The sequence below is a fragment of the Lithobates pipiens genome, unplaced genomic scaffold, assembly GCF_037356315.1.
Source record: "Lithobates pipiens isolate NorthernLeopardFrog02 unplaced genomic scaffold, aLitPip1_a1.2 Scaffold_16, whole genome shotgun sequence".
NCBI classification, from domain to species: domain Eukaryota; kingdom Metazoa; phylum Chordata; class Amphibia; order Anura; family Ranidae; genus Lithobates; species Lithobates pipiens.
In genome coordinates this window covers 380,171,142-380,195,316 of record NW_027507748.1, presented here as the reverse complement: position 1 = coordinate 380,195,316, position 24,175 = coordinate 380,171,142, and the positions used below count along the sequence as shown (strand labels likewise).

Sequence of the window (24,175 nt, the reverse complement as noted above, 5' to 3'; positions counted from 1 at the left end):
TCTGCCCCCAAGCTGATATCACTTCCGCCTTATACCCACAGGAGTCGCAGAACTTCTCCTCCAGCCCTGTGAGCACCTCCAGCGGCCATGGTTTCCTATCATCGGTGGGACAGGGACACTGCAGATATGGATTTGACTCGATATTTACTTTGTGAGCCATTCATTTTGTATGGACACAAATCGAACCATAAAGTATCAATACTCATACTGGCTGATAAAAAAACGGTACTGGTGCATCCCTAACACATATATACACACAGACACACACACTTTTATAAATAAATGTTCAAATGTATTAAAACAGACGGTGGCAGTAGAACAGTGGGTGAGTCAGTAGGACAGAGGGTGGCGTCAGTCAGTAGACTGCTGAATGTGTTAGTAGGACAGTGGATAGTGTCAGTTATTTTTTTTATACTTTCTTAGGAAAGTTGGGGCTTTGGTGAAATATCAGGGGTCTAAACAGACATCTGATGTCTCACATTTGAGACAAAGAATGGGACTCAGTCCCTTTCTGTGCAGTGAACAGTGAATGAATGGGAAGTGCTCTGTGCTGAGTGGCACATATACTGTAGCTGAAACAGTGCAGGAACCTTTTCCAAAGTCAGACCAACACAAGTTGGACCAGTTAACACAGCTCTCATAGGGAAATATTGATTTTTACATTTCATGCGACTTGTGCTCTCAAAGGTGGAGCAATTGTCGCACCAGTGTGAACCGGGCCTTAGATGAAGTTAGTTCCAAAAGCTAGCATTAGTTAGCAATAATTGGTTATACACTAGTAGTAGGATTAACCACTTCCCGACTGGCGCATGCCGATGTACGTTGGCAGAATGGCACGGGCAGGCATATTGGCGTACAGGTATGTCCATTTCTATATTGCCGCCCTGCCATCACATGCCGGTCGGGACCCCTGTGAGTCCGGTCGTGGGTCCCATGGACTAGATTGGCGCGGGGATACCTGCGATCGTCTCACGGGGACAATGGGCGGGGAGATGCCGTTGTAAACAGCATCTCCCCGTTCTGCCTAGCAACAAGTGACACTGATCTCTGCTCCATGTGATTGGAGCAGCGATCAGCGTTCACTAACACAAAGCCCAGCCCCCCACAGTTAGTAACACACCCCTAGGAACACTTAACCCCTACACTGCCACCCCTGGTTAACCCCTTCACTGCCAGTGTCATTTACACAGGAATCAGTGCATTCGTATAGCACTGATTGCTGTATAAATGACAATGGTCCCAAAAATGTGTCAAAAATGCCCGATGTGTCCGCCATAATGTCGCAGTCACAATAAAAACTGCTGAACCAATGAATAATCGCTTATTGCGATTTTTTACCAAAAATATGTAGAACCAACCGGTATATCAATCTACGCCAGTTAGGAAGGCAAATAACAATGTGAGAGGTCAGAACGTAAGAGGAAAATCCCTGAACCCACAAAGACCCCCGAATCCACAGGGTAACCATTACCAGGTCCCTGTGTATAATAGGTATAATCCATTACAATATGAAAATAGTGAATATCAACAGTCACCGCGTCCTTTTTTAGGGAGAGGAAGGGGATGGCAGAAGCGAGGACGAGGTCGGGGGTACCCCAGAAGGGGGAGACCTCCGATGCAGGCCTATCCAGCACAAGACCCCCATTTGAGGGATCAGATACAATGGGAGAGGAATCAAACATATTCCCCAGACTTCAGGAGAAACGAACGAGAGGCTGGAGAGCAGGACGAAGGGTCCAGGAAAAGAAGACGCGAAAAGGACTAGGGGGGATTTTTAACATAGCAGAAGCCTCCTTGACACATAAAGAAATCAATATATTGAATTTGGGATTAAAATGTGGCCTGAAGAGACCACTAAACAAATTTAATGTATTTATAGATGTGCATAAATATATGAGGAAAATTAACATGAAAAAGTATTTCTTGAATAAAAATTCCCAACCTGTCACTGGGACCGCATCAGTGCAGACTGATAGCGGGTTACGGAATAAGTCACTATTCAACCCTGCTAATAGTGCTAATCAACAAATAGACGTTTTTAAGAATCTGGTGTTGCGTGATTTGGAAACTCTCATCCCCCAAAAAAATGCTAATCCACGATATATTCATGAAGGCATTAAGAGTTTGGAAAAAAGAAAGGATCTGATCATAAGACCCGCCGATAAAGGGGGCGGGGTTGTTTTACTGACAAAAGAATTTTATCACAATCAACTAATAGAAATGTTGATGGAAGAAGATACGTATAAGAAGTTGGATAAAGACCCTACTAAACAATATGAGTATGAGCTGAAGGCTTTAGTGAATTTCGGCGTTTCAACTGGGGTCCTAACTAACAAAGAAATGAGGTATTTAACTCCTAGTAGTAGTAGGATTCCTACTATCTATACTTTGCCGAAAATCCATAAAGACATAAAATGTCCACCTGGCAGACCAATTGTCAATGGGATAGGATCCATTACTTCTAGAATGGGCCAGTATCTTGACCTATATCTACAAAAAAGTGTGATACAGACAAAAGCTTATTTGCAGGACACAAAAAATCTTTTACAAATATTGGAAGAAGTGGACTTAGTTGGCAAAGAAGAGGTATACTTAGTCACAGCGGATGTCGCGTCTTTATATACTATTATCCAACATGATGATGCTATCTTGGCCCTTAATTGGGCGCTTAGTCGGAGAGATGATCTGAAACATAATCAAAAAGTTTTTTTGAGGAATGCTCTTGATTTTTGTTTAGGTCACAACTATTTCTGGTATGGCGGAAAATTCTACTCCCAAAAACGCGGCGTCACAATGGGCGCTAAGTTCGCACCGAGCATAGCGAACTTGTTTATGGGAGAGTGGGAAGACAAGAAAATTTTCTCTGTTAAGAGACAAGAGTTATTGATATACAGACGTTATATAGATGACCTGATCTTTATTTGGTCTGGAACAAGATCTTCCCTCAATGATTTCCTTGCTGAATTGAATAATAACACTAGTCACATTAAACTGACTAGTGAAATAAGCACTGAAAGCATAAATTTTTTGGATGTTAACATATATAGACATGGAGAAAGACTCGGCACTAAGGCTTATTTCAAACCTACAGACGCAAATAGTTATCTACCGATACAGAGTGGGCATCACCCGGTCTGGTTAAAGAATATCCCTAAAGGTCAAGTGACCAGGATCAGAAGAAACTGTTCCAATGATAATGATTTCTTCTCCCAGGCGAACAGGATTAAAGAAAAATTCCTGGAAAAGGGTTATTGTGTTAAACAACTGGACAAAGTGATTGAAGGAGTAGCATCCACATCAAGAGATAGTCTCTTGAGTAACAATAATGGCAATCACACTCCCAATGGTCACGAATGGAATTTTATATCAGGGTACCATTCACAATATAGGGAGGTGGAGAATATATTTTTATCACACTGGCACATCCTTTTGATGGATAAAACATTACAACCAGTACTACCTGCAAAACCCGGGTTCATATATAGAAGAGCTCCCAACTATGCCGACAAGATAGTTAAAAAAGTGATTGACCCGCCTAAACATCCTCCCACTTTTTGGGAAAAAGATGGGTTTTTTGCTTGTAGACGTTGCAGGGCTTGTAAAGAAGTAAACACACCAATAAGAGCAATGGAACGCTTTTTAGCAGCAGGGAATAATAAAGAATTTACAATCAAAGGGTTTATTACCTGTAATACATCGTATGTTGTATACGCTCTACAATGCCCATGTGGGTTGATCTATATAGGCCGTACTAAAAGACTTTTAAGGATAAGAATAGCGGAACATGTGGCTAATATTAAACTTGGTTTTAAGGACCACAATGTATCCCTACACTTTAAGCTTTATCATAATCAGGATCCTTCTGGACTCAGATTTTGGGGTGTAGAACATATGAAACCCTCCTGGAGAGGGTCAAATACGGTACGAGAGTTATCCAAACGCGAAACGGAATGGATATATTTGATTGACACTTTAACACCAAAAGGGTTAAATGTGGACCTAGATATCAATTGTTTCATCAGTGATTATTAAGTTTTCCGGTTTACGCTGCCTTCCTCTTAATATTTAAAATTTTTTTAATTTTTTAAATAGTAATCCTTTAAGCAGTATCCAGTTGGATACTTGGGGAAGATATATAGTGTATGGACTAATGAAGACATTCATGATACGGTCTTCTACGTTTGTACCATTACATATCTATACCAATTTTTTATATAAATACCATGGACATATAGAGTTTTGGTATCTACAATTACTCTATGGCTGATATGTAAGGAATTACTAAAATTTTGACATGAGCTGACTAATAAGATTACTATGGCTACTATAGAAAGATCATGTTCAAATTTGTGTTGACTCATAAGATTTATGGTATTCTTGAATATTTTGAATGTTTGGAATATTTTAAATATTTTTATGGTTATGCGGCTGTTCCCGCTTGTGATTTTAGTAATTAGTCAGTAAGAAGTTCCCTTCAACTTAAATAACATCTCATAGAGATAAAAATCTTGGAGGTGGTGGATACTTAGTACATATTTACCACTGTTTTGCTCACTGCAACGATAATTCCAGTGGTATATGGGGGCATTTAGTGCAGACATTAGAGATATATACAGGTATAAGTATGTGTATATTTTTGATGACGCACATGACATGCATACTAGTTTTTTCTTAATATGATGTATCTTTTAGAGAAACAGTCTATGGACCATGTATACATATATAGGGTCTTACTCGCATATTACACCAACATACATGGATCAAGTGAGATTCTAATGCCTAGTTCACTGTCTTTCTTCTTTTTTATCTAATATAGAGTCTAATTGACATTTAGACTATATATAATCTAATCTTATATCTGTATGTTTATTTATTTGTATATTGAGGCTAATTTTAATTTGTAGGTCTATATTTTCATCTTTCATGTATTGTTTTTAGTGGAATGTTCACTTTGCCTGTTTTGCTGAGGAGATCGCCAGTAGTTCGGCGATTGTTTGTTTTGATCTAATTATCTCTCCCCTGTATTGAGAACCGAGCTGGCCGCGTCCGGTTACCATGACGATGTGCAGCGTCATGTGGGCTGGATATTGCAGTGCTGCGTGATTTGCTGACAGGGTGTGAGACTGCTGTATATATATTGGCCGTCGGCGTCGTGTAGCCACGCCCTCTGTTGAAGTCGGAAGTGACGAAACGTGTCAGGGCGTGGCCCACACGACGCTACCGGAAGTGAGGTGTGTGCTCCACCGCTGACCACAGACCAGGAAGTGATGCACAGTGTACACAGCTGAACACTTGTGGATGGCTCTGAGATCTGGATAATCGGTGAAGTACACATTTTGGAAATGCTCATGATGTTTTAGACAATGTACGCAGATATGCTAATGGGAGATTCTATTGTTTTGTGCGAACCTTTTTAAAATAAAACAGTATTATGCTATGTGCACACTTTGTTTTATTTTTATGACAAACTGGGAGGATTGTTTGGAACTGCAACGCTAAGGTGATATATTACCATACTCAAGGAAGTGACTACTCCTTAAGGCTTGTGTTCTCAGCAGTGTCTGGTGAGTTTAACCCCCTTGGGGGACGCATCGCATGTGGGGAAGCACTCCCGGTTTGTGGTGGAAGAAAAGTTTGACAGCACTTTGATCACCTTGCAACTCTGATTAGATCACTGTAGACACCTTATCTGCACATTAAGAACTTTTCTAGTGATTGCTCGTACATTGCTACATCTATAAAGGACTTTCTACAAAGCGCTGTTTTAATGCGGGCATTCTCAGATTTACCTTGATGAATTGTTTGTATTACTTTTTTTTTTTTTTTATGTAGAACAATATGTATTGGCCTAAACTGAGGGAAAAAAAATGTTTTATATATTTTTTTGGCCGATATTAATTATAACAAAAAGTAAAAAATAATGCGTTTTTTTTTCAAAATTGACGCTCTATTTTTTTTATCGCTCTATAGCGGCAAGAATAAAAACCGCAGGGGTGATAAAATACCACCAAAAGAAAGCTCTATTTGAGGGAAAAAAAGTACATCAATTTTGTTTGGGAGCCACGTCGCACGACCAAGCAATTGTCAGTTAAAGCAACGCAGTGCCGAATTGCAAAAAGTGGTCTGGTCTTAAGCCAGCAAAATGGTCCAGTCTGAAAATGGTTAAACCCTCATTCACCCCGAGGGTGGGTTTGGAATTGTGCGAGTTCAACTGAACTCGCACAATTTCAATCCTGCATTTCAGTGCGAGTTCGGGGGCGATTTAAAAGACATCTGTGTAGGTTCATACACAGATGACTATTGAAATCGCCCCCAAAGTCGCCAAAAGTAGTGCGGGAACTACTTTTGGGAATTGGTACAGTGGCGCAAACTCGGACGGTGCCGTTACCGGCAATAGGCTCCGATTTGGAATGTAATTTGGCATGTCAAATCGTCCCAATGTGAACGGGGGCTAAAGCTCATTCATGCAGCAAAGCCTGTGAAGAGTGAGAATATGATTCTAAAAAATGATGGATGTCACCTGAACATAATTAGTGCCAGAGACCTTTGAGAAAAGCTTGAATTTCTTCTGAGAAGCGCACAAAATAATATTAGGCCAATAATTGTAGATAACCATGGAGAAACCAGGGAGAAAGGCAGTATCCTGAATGGAAAGGGAATATAGATTATTCAGCAGCAGTGTGTGGTGGAAACTGTTGAATATAGAACAGAAATTACAAAGTAAGTTTAGGGAAAAGTCATCTGTGATTTGGTTAAGGTGGACTTTTTCAAAATGGTTTACATTCATACAAAAAAATTGTACAGTAAACTGCCAGTCATGTCTTGCTGTGAGTGCTGTCGACACTAATGGCAAAGAAATAAACTCCATGATGGCAAATAAGAAAAAAAAAAAGTAAAGTCTATATATCATCATTTATCATGTAAATGTTTTCTAACTATGTGCACAGATTAATAGAATATCAAGGTCTTTTTCAAATTATAGAAAATGCGGGGAAGGATAAGTGAGGAGTATGGAATAAGGGAAAGTAAATAAAAAGTAGGAGGAGAAAAAGGGAGAGGGAAGAGAGAGGTGGAAAAAAGAGAAAAAAAGGGGAGAAGGAGAAGAAAGTGAAAAAAAGAGAAAGGAGAGAACGGTGGAAAAAGTAGAGGGATACGTTTGGGATATAAATGGATTGTATAGATAGGCGTACCTATAGATATATATGACTGTTGGTCTTATTGCATGGGTGATTTTTTTGGATGGATATAGGATGAGGTACATAAAACAGGGGGAGAGAAGAAGGGGGGAAAGGTACGAGTTATTTACACGAATAATAGTGTTGATGTAATTAAGAGAAAGATAGGCGGTGTATGTGAGTTGGCCTCTTGGTTTGTTTACAGTTTTTTTGTTTATTTTATTTTATTTCTTTTTTTTTTTTAAATATGTGTTTAGTTGTTTTTGTTCTAAGTGCTGTAAACTAAAAATTGGTGCTACTAAAAATTGTGAATTGAAAAGAAAAAAAAGGTCTGTTGATATTTACAATGGACCATTTCTCCCCCAGCTCTTTTCTGCTGCATGCTTTTGGATTCCATAAAGAAATACACTCAAGGATGATAAGATACTACATGTTTGTTAACAAAATAGTCACAGAATACCAGGTGTTTATTTTATTAAATATAGTCATTGCCAAAAGTGATCAATCTTAACTGTAAAAAAACTAACTCTCTAGAGCCTTGTATTTCCATGACAGGAACCTATAAATATAAAGGTCTAAGCCTTACTTCTCACATATGAGAAATCCAGATGGATTTGTTAAAGAATGGGGGATTCTCAAGTAATGCTGTGTACATACTGTATACATGCTGTGTATAGGTAAGTAAATATACAAATTCAATGGTGGACATGTATCAATTCTGTCCTACAGCACAGGAGCAATGAGGAATTCTCAGAAATGTATTACAATATGTAGGCTTGATTCAGAAATTCATCCATCCTCTGCTCTAAAGTAGCATAGTAACAGAAAAAAATCAGGGTATGTACACAGCTGGTTGAACAAAAAAAACAAAAACGGACAGATCCCTACATCAACACAACAATGCATAATGCAGGGATCTCTCCCATTGCGCTATTGTATTCTGACAGGGGACTCCCCCATCACAAGAATACACTGATCATAGCTTGCAGCCCTTAGCACTGATCGAATGCTGGTTTTCCAGCATGACCATTTGACATAAGCCGGCCATTAGACCAACTTCTGTTGAACAGAGAAAAGTACACACGTACTGCTGAACTAATGACTTTCAGTACATAAGTACCCAGCTTAAAGACTAAGTTTGCATATTGTTACATTTGGTACATAGGGGAGCTGGAATTTAGAAAAAAAAGTTAACTTAGCCTTTAAAACCTGGCCCTGTCATATGCTTAATTGTGCACCTGTCTGGAGTGAAATTCTGTCTCATCTGTCACAAATCTGTGCAAAACTGTTTAAGTGGCTGCCAGGATTGCAGTTGTAGGGGACACAAAGTTATGAAAAATCTTGCATAGACTTTGCAAACTGAGAGGTGACCTGATTTGTGTCCAATTTTGTTTGCAAACCTCATAGACATCAATATGGTGACTAGCACTAGAACTTGCAAACAAAATCATCCAAACAACTCAGAGTGCTGTTGTTTCTGTCCCACAGCACCTAATTCAGTCAAACAGCTGTACAAAATAAATAAGAAACTTAAACTCAACAAGGTTTAAAAACACTATTTATCTTTCAAAAAGTGTTTTCCAAACCTTTCATCCAATTTCTAAACTACTGCATTTGAAAATTTTACAAGATTGTTTAAAGGGGTAGTAGTGTTTAAAAATGCACTTGCATGTTTAACTAATCTTTCTTTTTTGTATAATGCTCCTTTAACCACTTAAAGAGGAAGTAAACCCTGATGAGTTTACTTCCTCTTTCATTCCCTGCAAAGGCAAAGCATAATGGACTACTATGCATCGCATAGTAGCCCATTATGTGTCACTTACCTGACACAGGAGCCAGCGAAGTCGCCGCTGTCCCCTGTAGTCCGACGCATCCATCTTCTTGGTGGGGTCTCGCAGCTCCGCCGCTGTCATTTGGCGAAGCCGCGATGACGTCACTCCCGCGCATGCGCACGGGAGCCGACACGCGCGGCAGCTCCGTCGTTGAGAATGCCGCGCTCAGTGCGCCTGCGCGCCGCTGTCTACGGCGCATGCGCCGTAGACAGCAGTGCCTGTTTTCGGGCAAATATCTCCTAAACCGTATAGGTTTAGGAGATATTTCTTGGACCTACAGGTAAGCCTTAATCTAGGCTTACCTGTAGGTCAAAGTGGTTTGTAAGGGTTTACAACCACTTTAATGATGACCAGCCTTGTTTTGAGATTTTGGTGTTTACAAGTTTAAAACAGTTTTTTTTGCTAGAAAATTACGTAGAACCCCCAAACATTATATATATTGTTTTTTTTTCTAACACCCTAGAGAATAAAATGGCGGTCATTGTAATACTTTTTTTCACACCGTATTTGCGCAGCAGTCTTTTTTGGAAATAATTCCCTTTTTTGAATAAAAAAATAAGCCCAATTGTATTTTATATTGTGAAAGATAATGTTACGCAGAGTAAATTGATACCCAACATGTCACGCTTCAAAATTGCGCCCGCTCGTGGAGTGGCGACAAACTTTTACCATTAAAAATCTCCATAGGCAACATTTAAAAAATTCCACAGGTTGCATGTTTTGCGTTACATGGGAGGTCCAGGGCTAGAATTATTGCTCTCGTTCTACTGATCGTGGCGATACCTTACATGTGTGGTTTGAACACCGTTTTCATATGCGTTCGCTTCTGCTCACGAGCTTGGCGGGACGGGGCGTATTTAAAAAAAATGTATTATTATTATTTATTTTACCTTTTAGAAAAAAATGACACTTTTATTCCTATCCTATTACAAGGAATGTAAACATCCCTTGAAAAAAGCATGATAGGACCTCTTAAATATGAGGTCTGAGGTTAAAAAGTCCTCAGATCTCATATTTAGACTAAAATGCAATAAAAAAAAAAATTGTAATTTAAAAAAATCATTCTAAAAAATGGCCCTTCAAGAGCTGTGGGCGGAAGGGACGTTTTGACGTTGCTTCCGCCCAGCAATTGTATGGAGATGGGTGGGGGCCATCTTCCCCTCACTCGTCTCTATAACTGACAGGAGACAACATGTGATCGCCTCCGTCGCTGCCGACGGCTACGGTAAGGGGCGAAGGGCACCGGATTGCGGCGGGAGGGGGGCCACCGTAAAACTGCGGCAGGCGGTCCGTAAGTGGTTAAAGCGGAGTTCCACCCTATTTTACAACATTTGCTGAATCAGATTACAGCAGTGTATTCACTTAAAAACTGAACTTTTTTTTTTCTACTGTACCTGTGTTTGCCTGATGTTCCTCTCTGTTTCCTGTCTGTGTATTGTGCAGATATGGGCGGGTATTCCGTCATTTCCTTTCAGCCGCACTGGCTCCTGGGAGCTTGTGTCATTGAACTCAGGAGTCATTGCGGAGCCCTGCTGCAAGTTATTGTGGGATTTCGAAATTGGAAGTGACGCGATTACGACAGTGCCTTTATGTACACTTGTTTTTGCCATCACAAGGGGGCAAGAACTTCCTGCGACGCTGCCCGCTGTGATGGCCACCATGAACTTTATGGCGATTCACGTAGTTACTATTGAGCATGCGTGGGAAAGAGCAAGGAATGCTGGTAGCTCAGCATCGATGGAAGAAGGAGGCTTCAAATGCCCACAAGCAAGATGAAAACAGCCATCCTCATTTTATCTAAGTTCATCTTTACAATGAAACCGGACATCGGGCAAGCCAATTCTCCAAAACAGTGAGTTTTCAAGTGTCAATGTGTGATTGTGTTACTGTTTGCAAAAAAAAAAGACAGTTAACCTACGCTTTTAGGGGGCTTAACTTTTGCTAATAGGCATCCCTCGTTCCCATTTTAAAAAGTTTGGAGGTATGCCATAGAGTCCAGAGCTGTAATGTGGCACCGGGGGTTATATACGAAAGACAAATCCACTTTGCACTATAAGTTTACTGCAAGTACACTTAAAAGTGCACTTGGAAGTGCAGTTGCTTTACATCTGAGGGGAAGATCTGAAATGAGGGGAAGCTCTACTGATTTTATCATCCAATCATGTGCAAGCTAAAATGCTGTTTTTTTTATTTTCCTTGCATGTCCTCCTCGGATCTACAGTGACTTTACTTCCAAGTGCACTTGTAGTGCAAAGTGGATTTGCCTTTAGTAAATAACCCTCCCCCCCCCCATCCATTCTTCAGCAAGAGCTACAGCTAATGTTTATACTGTACACCAATTATATCACAACCTCAACAAAATTAATTCATCAGTCAGAACTGAATCTTTGATAGTTCTCCCAAAGAGGGATTTGTATCTTGACAGTCATAACAGTCTTCTACATTACAATAGATCACCCAGGCATATGTTTTACAAAAATAACACAAATATTTATAATCTTTTTAAAGCACAGAATATCTTCTGAATACGCTGCATCTGTTATAAGGAGAAACTACCATTATCTCTAACATTGTATATTCATTTTATTAAGGAATGAAATCTATATGTTCAATTGGTATAAATTATCTTTTCTATTTAAATTAATTTAAATTGTTAATTTACTTTGCTATAAAAAAATATTATTTATTTTAATGTGTGAAGCTGACATGTGAAAAGCTTTGATATGGATGGCATATAATTGAATGGCTAGTCAGTTTTGATTTCATGGAAAGTCTTGGTTGAACGCTCCAGTGTTATTGCCAAATCTGACCTTTAGATTTAGTTCTGACATTTAAGAGGTCTTATTCTGTATGCATTTTTTTTTACCTTACTTTATGAGTTCTACTAGACAGGAAATGGACCTGTTTGATGCATTGCTTGAGTCACTTATAAAAGTCACTAAGCAAGCACATAGAGGAAATCATAAAATGAGATTTTTTAAAGCCCAGCCTATAAAACGTATTTGTGAATGCTGTATGCAGGTCTACATAATGTGCATAGGAAGAAAAGTCTGAAATGTAACAGATTTGGCAACAAGCTGCTGAAACAGAGTGCTGCATGTCTCATAAATTAATACAGCAACTCACATCTGTTTTTGTGAAGGAGACACTCTCTCAGTTTTTACCATGTTATAAAGCACAGATGTCAGGTGTGCCTAAGAAGGCAAAAGCTTAAAGTGGAAAAGTTAAATGTAATATTACCCAGGGACTGTCTTTGGAAAACTAATATCCATATTGTGTTTTAATGAATAAATATAACTTTAAAGTTGTTTTGAAATTAATTGATACGTCTCTAATCACAACCATTTTTATAGTTACATGATCTGATGTCAGTTAGCTATCACTGGTGTTATGGTTCTAATTGCTTGTAGCTGAGGATAAAAGAAGAGTAATGACCTCACCCCACCTATGTTTTTTCACTGGGTTATCCACAAAAAAAACATACTCACACCCCCAGCGAACCCAGCTGTGTTTTGTTATGATCGGCTTCTCTACTGCTACATACCTGGTCTCAGCTACCATGTTCTTCTCTGCAGTCATTAGGAACTGGCTGTCTCCTCCTGGTTCTTGCAACCAGCTCCCTGATGATGTGCATGCACCACAGAGAAGCATCAGGGAGTCAGCTAGAAGAACCGGAAGAGACAGCCAGGCCTCTGATGATGTGCTGCTGGATATGTGCTATAGAGTACCTTCAGGCCTCCTGGGATGCGTGACGTGAGTATCCCAGGAAGCTGCGGTCAACTGAATAAGTCAGTCTTGCCTAGACGAGAATCCGGGAAGTGTTGGGATGTGTTCCCCAAAAAGGTATACATAAATAAAGATCCATTTGTGAAAGAGGAGGTGGTTAGGAAGGAAATAAAGGGTGTGTAGAGAGTGAAAATTTCCTTAAGGGCCAATCCATAGTGATCTGAAAAAACACTAGCTCTCTGCACAGCATTTTGAGCTTCAGAGCAGTGTGGCAGGGGGTGGTGAGGTATACGCTTTTTTTTTTAAAACTTCTTTCATATTACTGCACAAAAGCGCAGTACTCTTTAGTTCTGTGCAGTGACACGGTGTGATATTATGCAAACAATTTGCACAATATCACTCTGCCCTAGAACTCAGTTTACTACAGCCTTCTGGTCTGAATATGACACATAGAAAACTATTGTTTTCCGTGTGTCATTGTATTTACCTGCTTTTTCCATCCGGAAAAGTGCATGTAACTACACCTAGTGTGAATGGGTCCTTAGGTAAGTGCTGTGCAGAAAACTACAGGTAATTCCAGAGAGAGAAATGGAAGTATTATACATTAAAATACAATTCATGATTCAACCTAGATAGAAGCTGAAAAAGAATGAATATTTAAGGTGGGGAAGCAATAGGGGCCTATTCACACAGGGGGGAATTATCATCCATATAACGGGCTGCTCTGCAGTGTGTAGAGGTAGATTGATGAGTTGTTACAGCATATCGCAGTGTTTTCCTTTCTTTTTTTACTTTATTGAAGTGTCACAAAATTACACTTCATTGACCTCTATGCAGCGGATTGCGACACACTGCCCTATACTGACATGCGTTTTTGTGCGTTACGCTGTGTATAAATGCAGACATGCTGCAATTTTATGGAGCACACACATATTGTATGAAAATGGTAGGGGTAGGCAACCTTTTGAGCACAATGTGCTTAAAAATGTTTTCAAAGAGATTGAGCGTGCCGATTTTATAACAAAAAATGTCAACTTCACACTCTTAATCACAAAAAGGATTTTTTATAAAGTAAATACTGTAAACTACTTTAGTAGTGAGAAATTAACATCCTGCACTCTCACGCCTCAGATCAGCCCCAATTCATACACCTTCACACCTTAGATCACCGCCCCCCCCCCCCCTGAAAATCAGTTTTACCACTGAAACCCCCTGTACATCTGTCCCACCACTGTACCACAATGCACATCTGCCCCACCACTGTACTACCCTGTACATCTGCCCCGCCACTGCATCACCCTGCTCTTCTGTCCCACCACTATAACCCCCTGCTCATCTGCCCCACTACTGTAACCCCCTGCACATCTGCCCCACCACTGTAACCCTCTGCACATCTGCCCCACCACTGTACTACCCTGTACATCTGCCCCACCACTGTACCACTCTGCTCTTCTGTCCCACCACTGTAACCCCCTGCTCATCTGCCCCACCAATGGTCCCCCTTTTTCATCTGCTCCACCACTGTACCTCCCTGCAAATCTGCTCCACCACCATACCCCCATGCTCTTCTGTCTCACTGCTGAATCACCTTCTCATCTGTCCTAACACTAAATTTATCTGCTCATCTGCCCCACCAATGTAACCCCCCTTCTCATCTGCCCCACCACTGTACCTCCTGCACATCTGTCCCACCTCTGTTCCTCATGTGCTCCACCAATGTACCTCCTTTCTCCTCTGCCTGCCACTGTAACCCCCTGTACATCTGCCCTACCTCTGTACCCCCTGCTCTTCTGCTCAACCACTGTAACCCCCTGCTCATCTGCCCCACCAATGCAACTCCTTTCACATCTGCCCCCATCTCCCCCCGCTGTACCCCCTTCTCTTCTGTCCCACCACTGCAACCCCCTGCTCATCTGCCTCATCACTGTACCCCCTGCTTTTCTGTCCCACCGCTGAACCCCCTTCTCATCCCTCCCACCACTGTACCCCCCTGCTCTTCTGTCCCACCACTGTACCCCTCTGCTCATCTGCCCCATCAATGTACCCCTTTTCTCATCTGCCCCACCACTGTACCTCCCTACACATCCGCTCCACCGCCAATGATGAGCTCAGGTCAGGGGCACTTTCTGAAAGCAGTGGGCCTGTGTGTTGGATCATAATTTGGGCCCCCGCAGCTGCGAAAAAGTGTGGCACTCAGTGCCGCAGCAAAAGTTGAGTGTGATATTCATTGCACTGAATACTGGCTGTGGCTTAAAGGGACACAGATTGCAGGGGTTCGGTAGTAAGTGACGCAAAGGTTCAGTAATAATTTCAACAAAGTTCCCAGAAGCTCAACAGTAATTCCACAAACTCTCACCTGATTGTGGTTTTCTCAATCACAGTGAAATCCCTACTTTCTGAGATTGGTAGTGGCAGCCAAGTGAGTCACCTACCTCCAAATGGTGGGCGGGGCTAGCATGACTGTGATTAGCGTTAGCGGTGGCCAATGACAGTCCTCCTCCTACTGGAAACAGGGACCGCCCTCAAACAGAACTGCACCCAATCTCTTCCCCATCACAAAAGCTGACGATAGCAGCTACAGCAAAGATAGAAAATCAAACAACGTTTCCCATCTTTTACAACAGGGATATGCAATTAACTGACCTCCAGCTGTTGCAGAACTACAAGTCCCATCAGGCATAGCAAGATTTTGACAGCCACAAGGATGACACCCATAGGCAGAGGCATGATGGGACTTGTAGATTTACAACAGCTGGAGGTCCGCTAATCCCTGTTTTACAATGTTTGGGGGAACAGTGCCCCCCTCAGTGCAAGCGTGGAGAATTCTGAAATTGGAATGCATTAGTGTCTCACTGGCACTTCCCTGCACTGCTCTGCTGATGGGTAGGGAGTTGAATGCAGGCAAAATAGGCTTTGCATGTCGCTTCCGGCACCCGTGCCCAGGGTTGCCTACTCCTACCTTAGAAGTAAATGGTAGAATCAGCAGGACAGTCTTCGGTCACTGAGTCACAGCTCTCACAGCAGACCATATTGGGGACAATTTAAAGACTAGGCAAATATGGACCCAGCTCCAACCCTGCCTAAAGGTTTATAGGCATGATAACGGACCCACACACTTTTAAACAAAGTGCCTTCATTTGAATCTTTCTTCCTAACCTAACTCAGCCTTCCTCTTCGCAAATGCATACTTAAATCAATCCCATGGTTGCAGTTCCACTGTTTGTTTACATCCAATGCCGCAAGTCCTCACTGTCCTGGCAGAGTCTGCACATTACAACCCTCTATAATTTTATAGAGACCAGCTCCCTTCATCTCTGGCCTCAGCCCAATAGTCTATGAGGCTGTAAAGTTTAGGCACAGCCAGGACAGTGACAAATTGTGGCACTTGATGTAAACAAATACCACTGGCCATTTAAAACCCCTATAAAGTCAGGGACATGCAGCCAGACATTGTACTAACCATTGTACAGCCTACACTTTCATTGTCATAAATACACAGTCTAAAAGACACCCAATATGATTTACTGTTTTCAGTAAATCACACCCATGTGGTCAAGAGGACACTAATGATAATGGTTATTCTGCTATGCCAGTGTAGACCACTGCAGTCCACAGCATTTTTACTGAGCAGAAAGGGCTTTCAAAACAAAAATCTGTATCACAAATCATAACATTGAGGGGTACAGAACCAGGGCTGTCTGTAGTTAATATTGATTGGACCCTGGGCAAAAAATTTCTTCGGCCAACTAACCAACCCCCCCCCCCCCCCCCCCATGCATTTTTACACTCAACCTGCTACAATAAACAGCTAGACTCAAAATCTGTTTACTGAGCAGGCCACGATTGCGATTGGTTGCCAGAGGTTACAGTGTATCATTACCTCTCGCTGACTGGTTGCTAGAGGTTACAGCACACATTACGGCTCACTGATTAGTTGCTAGAGGTTACAGCACATGATTTTTGCTTGTTGATTGGTTGCTAGAGATAACTGTACATCAATACTGCTCACTGATTGGTTGCTAGAGGTTACTGCCCATCATTACTGCTTACCGATTGGTTGCTAGATGTTACAGCACATCATCGCCTTACTGCTTGCACACCATGGGCTGGGGTGGTGGGGGGAACCCATTAACAGACAGAAAACTCCTAGGGATCCTAGGACTCCTGTGATCAGAGGCAGTGCTTGGGGAGGGGAGTGTTTTTTCTTACCGACTACCAATATAAAGAGGAGTTTTAACACTGGCCACCAAAGTAATAGGGGTTTACACTAACCACTAATGTAATAAAAGCATTCACAGTAACCACCAATGTAAGGAGGGATTTACACTGACCACCAATGTAAGGGGGGCATTCACACTGGCCACTAGTGTGAATGAAAGGATTCTACACCAAGCACCAATGTAATGAGAAGATTTACACTGATCACCAATGTAACTGAGACATTTAGCCTGCGTTCACATTTGTGTGTGTTGGGAATGCATGGAAAATCGCTTTCTTGACAATACAGAAAGGTGCTGCCCTTTAGGCAGATACACAGCAGTGTCATTAAAGTGGTTGTATACTCAATTTTTTTACTTTTACCTACAGGAAAGCCTATAATAAGGCTTACCTGTAGGTAAATAAATATCTCCTAAACCTGTACGGTTTAGGAGATATTCCCCTCGGTATGCGCCGCTGACTGCAGCGGCGCATGCGCACAAGGGAATTCTCGGCTTGAAAATCCGGCAGTGGCCGGCCGGCCGGAATGAAATCTCCCGCGCATGCGCGGGAGTGACGATATCGCGGCTCTGGCCACTCACAGCGCCGGAGCCGCGATACCCGGAAGAAACGCCGAGGGAGCATGTCAGCTCCCTCGGCGTGGATCGGGCCAGATGTCGGGGCCTCGTTCTAAGGTAAGTATTTCATAATGAGCTAGTATGCGGTGCATACTAGCTCATTATGCCTTTTGCTTTGCAGGTTTAAAAAAAAAAAATGTGCGGGTTTACTACCGCTTTAACTGTTAATGACACCCTTACGCATCTGCTGACATGTGCCTTGGCACTGTGTAATTTTGAAAAAGGGGTTGGGACTTTCTTCCCCATTTGTAGCGCACTGAAATTAATGGGCTGCCCTGCATGTGACCTACATCTTTATCCATCCATCCTGTCAGTACACCTTTGCAGCCTAAAACCCATGCTAACATTTGCACCCCAAACCTTCCCCATCCTCTCCACTCTAATCCTCCTCCCCTTTAACTCTATCTGCCTCCTCTGTTAATCTTTGCACCCACCTTCCTTACCTCCATATATCCCCTCCTTGCTCACCTGTGCACCTCAAACTGTAATTCCTTCTCTGCCTACCTCTGCGCACCCCACACTACCCTCCCCCCACCAATTTGCTTACTTTTGCAGAACAGGCTGATGGCAGGCTTAATGACCACAGTTGTAGGCAGGACTTTCAAGCATGCCCGTTTATCTCCCCAGTGGGCAGCATTCAGTATAGGTGATGGTGGATATGACCTCAGGGGGGCATGCTATACATATGAATACCGCTTCTATTTACATATAAATGCTGCCGGTCCGCTGCTATTTACATATCAATGCCGGAATTTACATGTAAACACAGGGTCTGCAGGTGAGCCATCTGTACACAACAAAAGGGCAGAGCTGGGCAGTATTAGTAACAGAACTTCACACTGAGATATTAGGACACAGCACAAGACTAAAACCTCAAGGGATGAGGGAATTTAAACTGGGATAGTTGGCAAGTATGAGGCAGCTGCTTAGGGCCCCACAACAATGACCAGGGCAGCTGCCCCCTTTGCCCTGCCTTAAAGACGGCCCTGTACAGGACTTTAAAAAGATAAGAGACGATTGGAGCCTTAAAAACAATAAACATACTTACCTCTGCTGCACCTGCTCCGGTGATCACCTGATTGGACAGCAGCTCTTACACTTGAATTTGTACTTGCCCTCTCAACTGCTCCAACACTGAACAGAGAGACAGACAAGAGGAGGCGGTGGGCTTTTCTGGCTGCACACTGAGAGGCACAGCTGCTTGTCAATCAGACAGCTGAGGTGGATTCTGATGACAACATTGTTAGGGTCCTTCTTGACCATGGCTCGGCTTTGCCCCAACAGCAACTACGGACTAAATGTATGTCACAGGAGTACATAAGTCAATGTACTCTGGTAAACAAAATAAAGAGTATAGCCAAAGGAAAAGTTTGGTTTCTTTTAATATTTGACAAATGATAGATACTATTTAGAAAAAAATCTTGATCCGAGCTGTGAAAAATGTTGTTACCCATGATAACTGAATACTCAGCTATCATAACATATCAGCAAAGCACTTATTTTGTCCATGAAAAATAGTTAAGCAAGCAATAAATCTAAGTCTATATTTTAGATTTTTTTTTTTTAATGTAGCGTTGACTTTACCTGTCAAACATATGCACATATTCATTACGTAAGCTCAAGTTGAAAACTAGACGCACATACTGTCTGAAATGTCTATCCTGCATAATAAGGCCCAGCAAGTATAATTGGTGCATTAAAGAGTAATAGCTGTCAAGGGAGATGCTAAATCTAAACATGCAGATGCTGAAGTCTCAGACGGGTAATTCAGAAACTTAAGGGAGCAGGTCATGTGGAAATGTCCTGACAAAACATATCTGCATCTCTGGTAAATTATAAATGCAGTGAAGCACCAAGTATGCATGCTTCAAGTGACTGTTTTTGTTCCACTCACTTTACAGCTCTAGTACATGAATAATAAGGGTAAACGATCACAGTCTCCTCAAGCAGCAGCTTGTTAGTTTTTGCAGAAATAAACTTTTCAGATACATGAAGCATAACAGATTTATTATTAAAAATTGGCAAGGTTCACTTATTTCCTTAACATCTTACTGACAATGGGCAGTAACTCTGATATTGTATGTCATTCCTGCAAAAAATCTAGTGCACACATTTTCCCTGTGATGTGCACTTCTGTGTTCGCCACCAGCTCCTGGATCAGGCTGTTTCTAACAGTCCCCACGATTGTGCCCAGACCTAGGCTCCAAGTGGCTCCAGGTGATAGAATGTTCTGATTGGCTGGTGATCATGTATAAGGTTCACATGATAGTCGTACCACATTGGATCCGACTTTGCCCTGCGTCTTGAAGTCCGAATGTGTCCGACTTCAATGAACAGGGATCCGACTTTGATCCCCGACAATACCAGGCACTTTGTCTTGTATGAATCTTTAGGGGGAACTTCATGCAAAATGTTAAAAAAAAAAAACATGGGTTCCCCCTCAAGGAGCATACTAGGCCCTTCGGTCTGGTGTGAATTTTAAGGGGAACCCCCCAAAACCCATACCAAACCCCTATCCGAGCACACAGCCTGGTATTTCAGGAAAGGGGGTGGGGATGAGCAAGCGCCCCCCCAAAACGTACCAGGCCACATGCTCTCAACATGGGGGGTGAGTGCTTTGTGGCAGGGGGACCCTGAGCCCCCCCACCCAAAAACACCTTGTCCCCATGTTGATGAGGATAAGGGCCTCTTCCCAACAACCCTGGCCGGTAGTTGTCAGGGTCTGTGGGCGGGGGGCTTATCCGAATCTGGAAGCCCCCTTTAACAAGGGGGCCCCCAGATCCCGGCCTCCATCCTATGTGAATGAGTATGGGGTGCATTGTACCCCTACCCATTTACCTAAAAAAAATAATTCAAAAATAAAACCCATTACACAGGTTTTTAAAGTAATTTGTTAGGCAGCTCCCTCATCTCTTCCGATGTGTTCTCCCCTCCCTGGCTATTCTGTGTCCTCCGCTGACGTTTTCTGCCTCTGTTGGTTCTTCACCCCTCTACGGTTCTTCTACCTCTGTCCTCTGCCTTCTGCCTGGTCTCCGCCGCTATCTTCTCGCTCATTTGCTCGCACCTTTGCCTGGTCTTCTCCGCTGTCTTCTCCCTCTGTTCTTCTTCCAATGTTGACCCCGCCCCTTATGACGTCACGACCCGTCATGCCCCAAGCGGTGATGTCATAAGGGGCCTCCAGGTGACGTCACGCGGTGACCCCACCCCATGCCAATTTAAGTAGTGGCACACCACGCACCTACAGGAGAGAGCACTGAGTCAACATCAGAAGAAGAACAGAGGGAGAAGACAGTGGAGAAGACCAGGCAAAAGAGCGAGCAAAAGTGCAAGCAGATATCAAGAAGATAGCGGAGGAGACCCGGCAGAAAACAGCGGACAGAGGAAGAAGAACCAACAAAGGCAGAAGACATCAGCGGAGGACACAGAAGAGCCAGAGAGGGGAGAACAGAACGGAAGAGATGGCAGAGCTTCTTAATAAATTACTTTAAAAACCTGTGTAATGTGTTTTATTTTTGACACTTTTTTTAGATGAATGGGTAGGGGTACAATCTACACATTCCATATAAGCCCCCCGCCCGCAGACCCCAACAACCACTGGCCAGGGTTGTCAGGAAGAGGCTTTGGGGTGGGAGCAAGGCCCCCCTGCCTCAACGCACCCACCCCCCCAATATTGAGGGCATGTGGTCTGGTACAGTTCAGGGGGGAGGAGAGAGACTGTCCCTTGTGGTATGCAGTGTGTCCCTCGTGGTGCTTTAAGACACCTGGCCGGTCGTAATCTATGCCAGGCTGCAACTGGACAAGGCTGAACTCTCTATTGAATACTATCAATGTTGTACATTAGGGTCTTGTGTGTTCAGAAGGAAGTCTCCAGAATGCAGGTCTTACAGGCAATACTATTCTTTGCAGCCTGGTTACAGTGCTAATTAGTTACAAGTCAGTGGCTCTGGCTGAGGTATTCTAACTAAGCTCGCACAGAAAAAAGCTACTTTCTTGTGCAGCCTGGTGTCCATTCTGCCTTGTGTTTTTACAAACGCACAAATGTGAATGAGCCCTCAGTCCTGTTAGCTGCAAAGTCAGTTGATAGCTGTCCTAGAGTAAGTGAGCATCTATCTGGATTTCTGCTGTACTGAGGGAATGTATGTGACAATGCAGTCAATGTGGTCAGTCTATCAGGTGAAGTCTTCATCTTTTCCCCCACACAGCTAAGAAGTAAAGTATTTACAATAATCTGTTAAGGGAATAGCACACTTCAGTGTTAGCCTAGGAAACCATTCTTTAAATAAAAAAAACAATAAAATAAGCCAACGTTTTCTTTTCATACTGAAGAATCTCCCAGCAAAGTTCAGCCCTTCTTATGTCAGTTTATATTGTGCTCACTGTCTCAGCAGAACCACATTATAGGAATTTTGTGTGAGAAGAAGGGGGAGTGAGTTTAGTGATTGTGTACATAAAACGGTTGGTTAAAGTACACAAAGGAAGACGAGAGGGCTCTGATGTCCTTGAGTTTATTCAGGGGAAGAAATCAGCAAACAAAACAACTGGCTAAATAATTGTAAATGCTTCTTGCAAAAGAATAAATCTCTGCCCATGAGAAGTGTATCTGGGACATGGAAGGAAGCTTACTGGTTGTGAAGGAAAGTTGTGACATCATCAAGATCAATGCAGGGACCGCAGCCCTATATTGGACTTCAGGGCACCAAGGGACAGTCCATTGCTGGAGTATTGGGGATCACCGTCTGCTGGGGAAGCAGAGAATTGGGTTAAAATGTTTTTCCTGTCCTATAGACAGAAAGAAGCAGTTAATCCTTTCTGTGTTGGTGCAGCCACACTGCAAGGGAGGAATTATAGTTTTCCCAAGGTTGGACTTTAACTTTCAGGTCTATGAAAATTAAATTTTTGCTATTGAGAATTAAGCCCCTATTTAGACCTGAGCATTTTGTAGTTTAAAGCTTCAGAACATTCAAACAAGTAAAATCGAATAATATAAAAAAAAAAGCCAAGGCTAATGCTGTGCTAATACAAAGAGGAATGGAAGTTCAGCTACTAGCATCTAAAGTCAGAATGCAGACTCCACAGATAATAGTAAAAAAAAAAATGCAGCGCTAGAAGAGTAGCATAAAATAATAACAGAATATCAAGCAGTGATAAAACTAATAAAAGTCCAATATCACATATATTGAACAATGACCTAAAGGGGCGCAATTCATTTGTGCCCATGCACAAGGGTTCACAGCCACTCCCCTCCCATTCTCCCATGCATATTTGTTTTATTATATATATATATATATATATATATATATATATATATATATATATATATATATATGCCCCTTTAAAGGCTGCTCCTTTCAATTTTCAGGTTACCTGAGCAGGTGCTCTTTGACTGGCCCAGGTGAAACAGGTCACCATAAAGAAAGTTCTGGAACTCAACTGGCTGCTATATAAGGCAACAGCAGCCTGTGCTTCTTGCTGCTGGCCAGACAGTGGACTTTGCTCCTGCATGTCTGCCATGAAGACTCTTCTGAGGAGACTCCTGGAGCGAGCGGAGAGGGTGAAAAGGCAGATCAACAGATCTCTGGAAAAATGTATGCCTTCTATTGGTGTTTTTTCATATCATCACATTGACCTAGATGGTGGTATACCTGGTTTGCATAGGTTGGATTCCATTCATTTATCCGAGGTGAGGAACAACCTGTTCAACCTAGGCCTTCAATCTTGTGTGGAAATGGCCGCAGCTGTTGGGTAGGCCAATCCTGTCAACAGGATTGGCTGGTGGGGGACTTTACAGTTTCAAAGTTGTGATATTTGCTTTATTCCTAAGACTGAGCAGTGTTTTTTTTTTTTCCTTTATTAAGAGTTGTATTCAGTATTTTATGTGTGATTAAATTGATTAAAATAAAAATATTAAGATGGTTAATTTCATTCATACCAATAAAGTGCCACAGCCATTATTTAAGCCATACTGTTTTGATGTTTTATTTGCTTGGGTAGGTTCAGGTTTGAGGGAGGGGTTTATGTGGCTTGCGATCCCATGGGTATAGTAGCCAACATCCGTGCTCTGTGCAAATAAAAGGGCTATAAGTGAAAATAGTGTGATATTCCTCCACACCAGAGAGAATCTCCTTCCACACCCAGTGAGAGTGAGTAAGCCCCTGTACACACGGTCGGACATTCTGCCAACCAAATCCGTCGGATTTTGTCCGTCGGATTGTGTCCGAAACTGTTGCATACACACGGTCGGGCCAAGTTGTCTTATTTAGCAGTTGCCAAGAACGCGGTGACGTAAGCCGTGTACGGCGGGACTAGAAAAGGGAAGTTCAGCTCCACGTCCGGCACCCTTTGGGCTCCTTCTGCTGATCTCGTGTCTATCGCGTGTTAGTAGAAGTTTGGTGAGAGACGATTCGCGCTTTTCAGATTTGTGATTCAGATCGCTACCGCTCTTCAGTTTGTGCTTGTCTTTGCGTATCTGATAATCAGTGCGTGCAGTCAGTAAGTATTTGTTGATCATTGTGGACTATATCTTGGTATAGTACGCTTTGAAAGGCATTTCTTATTGTCTGCTTGCTTCTGCGATTCAGGTCGTTCTTTCAGGCCTTGCTGTTTATCG

General features: G+C 42.3%; 1 protein-coding gene across 2 annotated transcripts in view; it reads right to left on the bottom strand.

The window, feature by feature from the left end:
- The window catches only part of RAI2 (retinoic acid induced 2), a 149,217-nt gene that overhangs the window by 86,202 nt on the left and 38,840 nt on the right, over positions 1-24,175 (bottom strand). The window contains exon 1 of one of the 2 annotated variants that reach the window (XM_077482213.1): positions 22,192-22,304. The exons of the other annotated variant lie outside the window; for it this stretch is intronic. The gene's annotated coding sequence lies outside the window, so the exon portion shown is untranslated. Of the gene's footprint in view, positions 1-22,191; positions 22,305-24,175 lie in introns of those variants that run through there. 2 annotated transcript variants of the gene reach the window in all.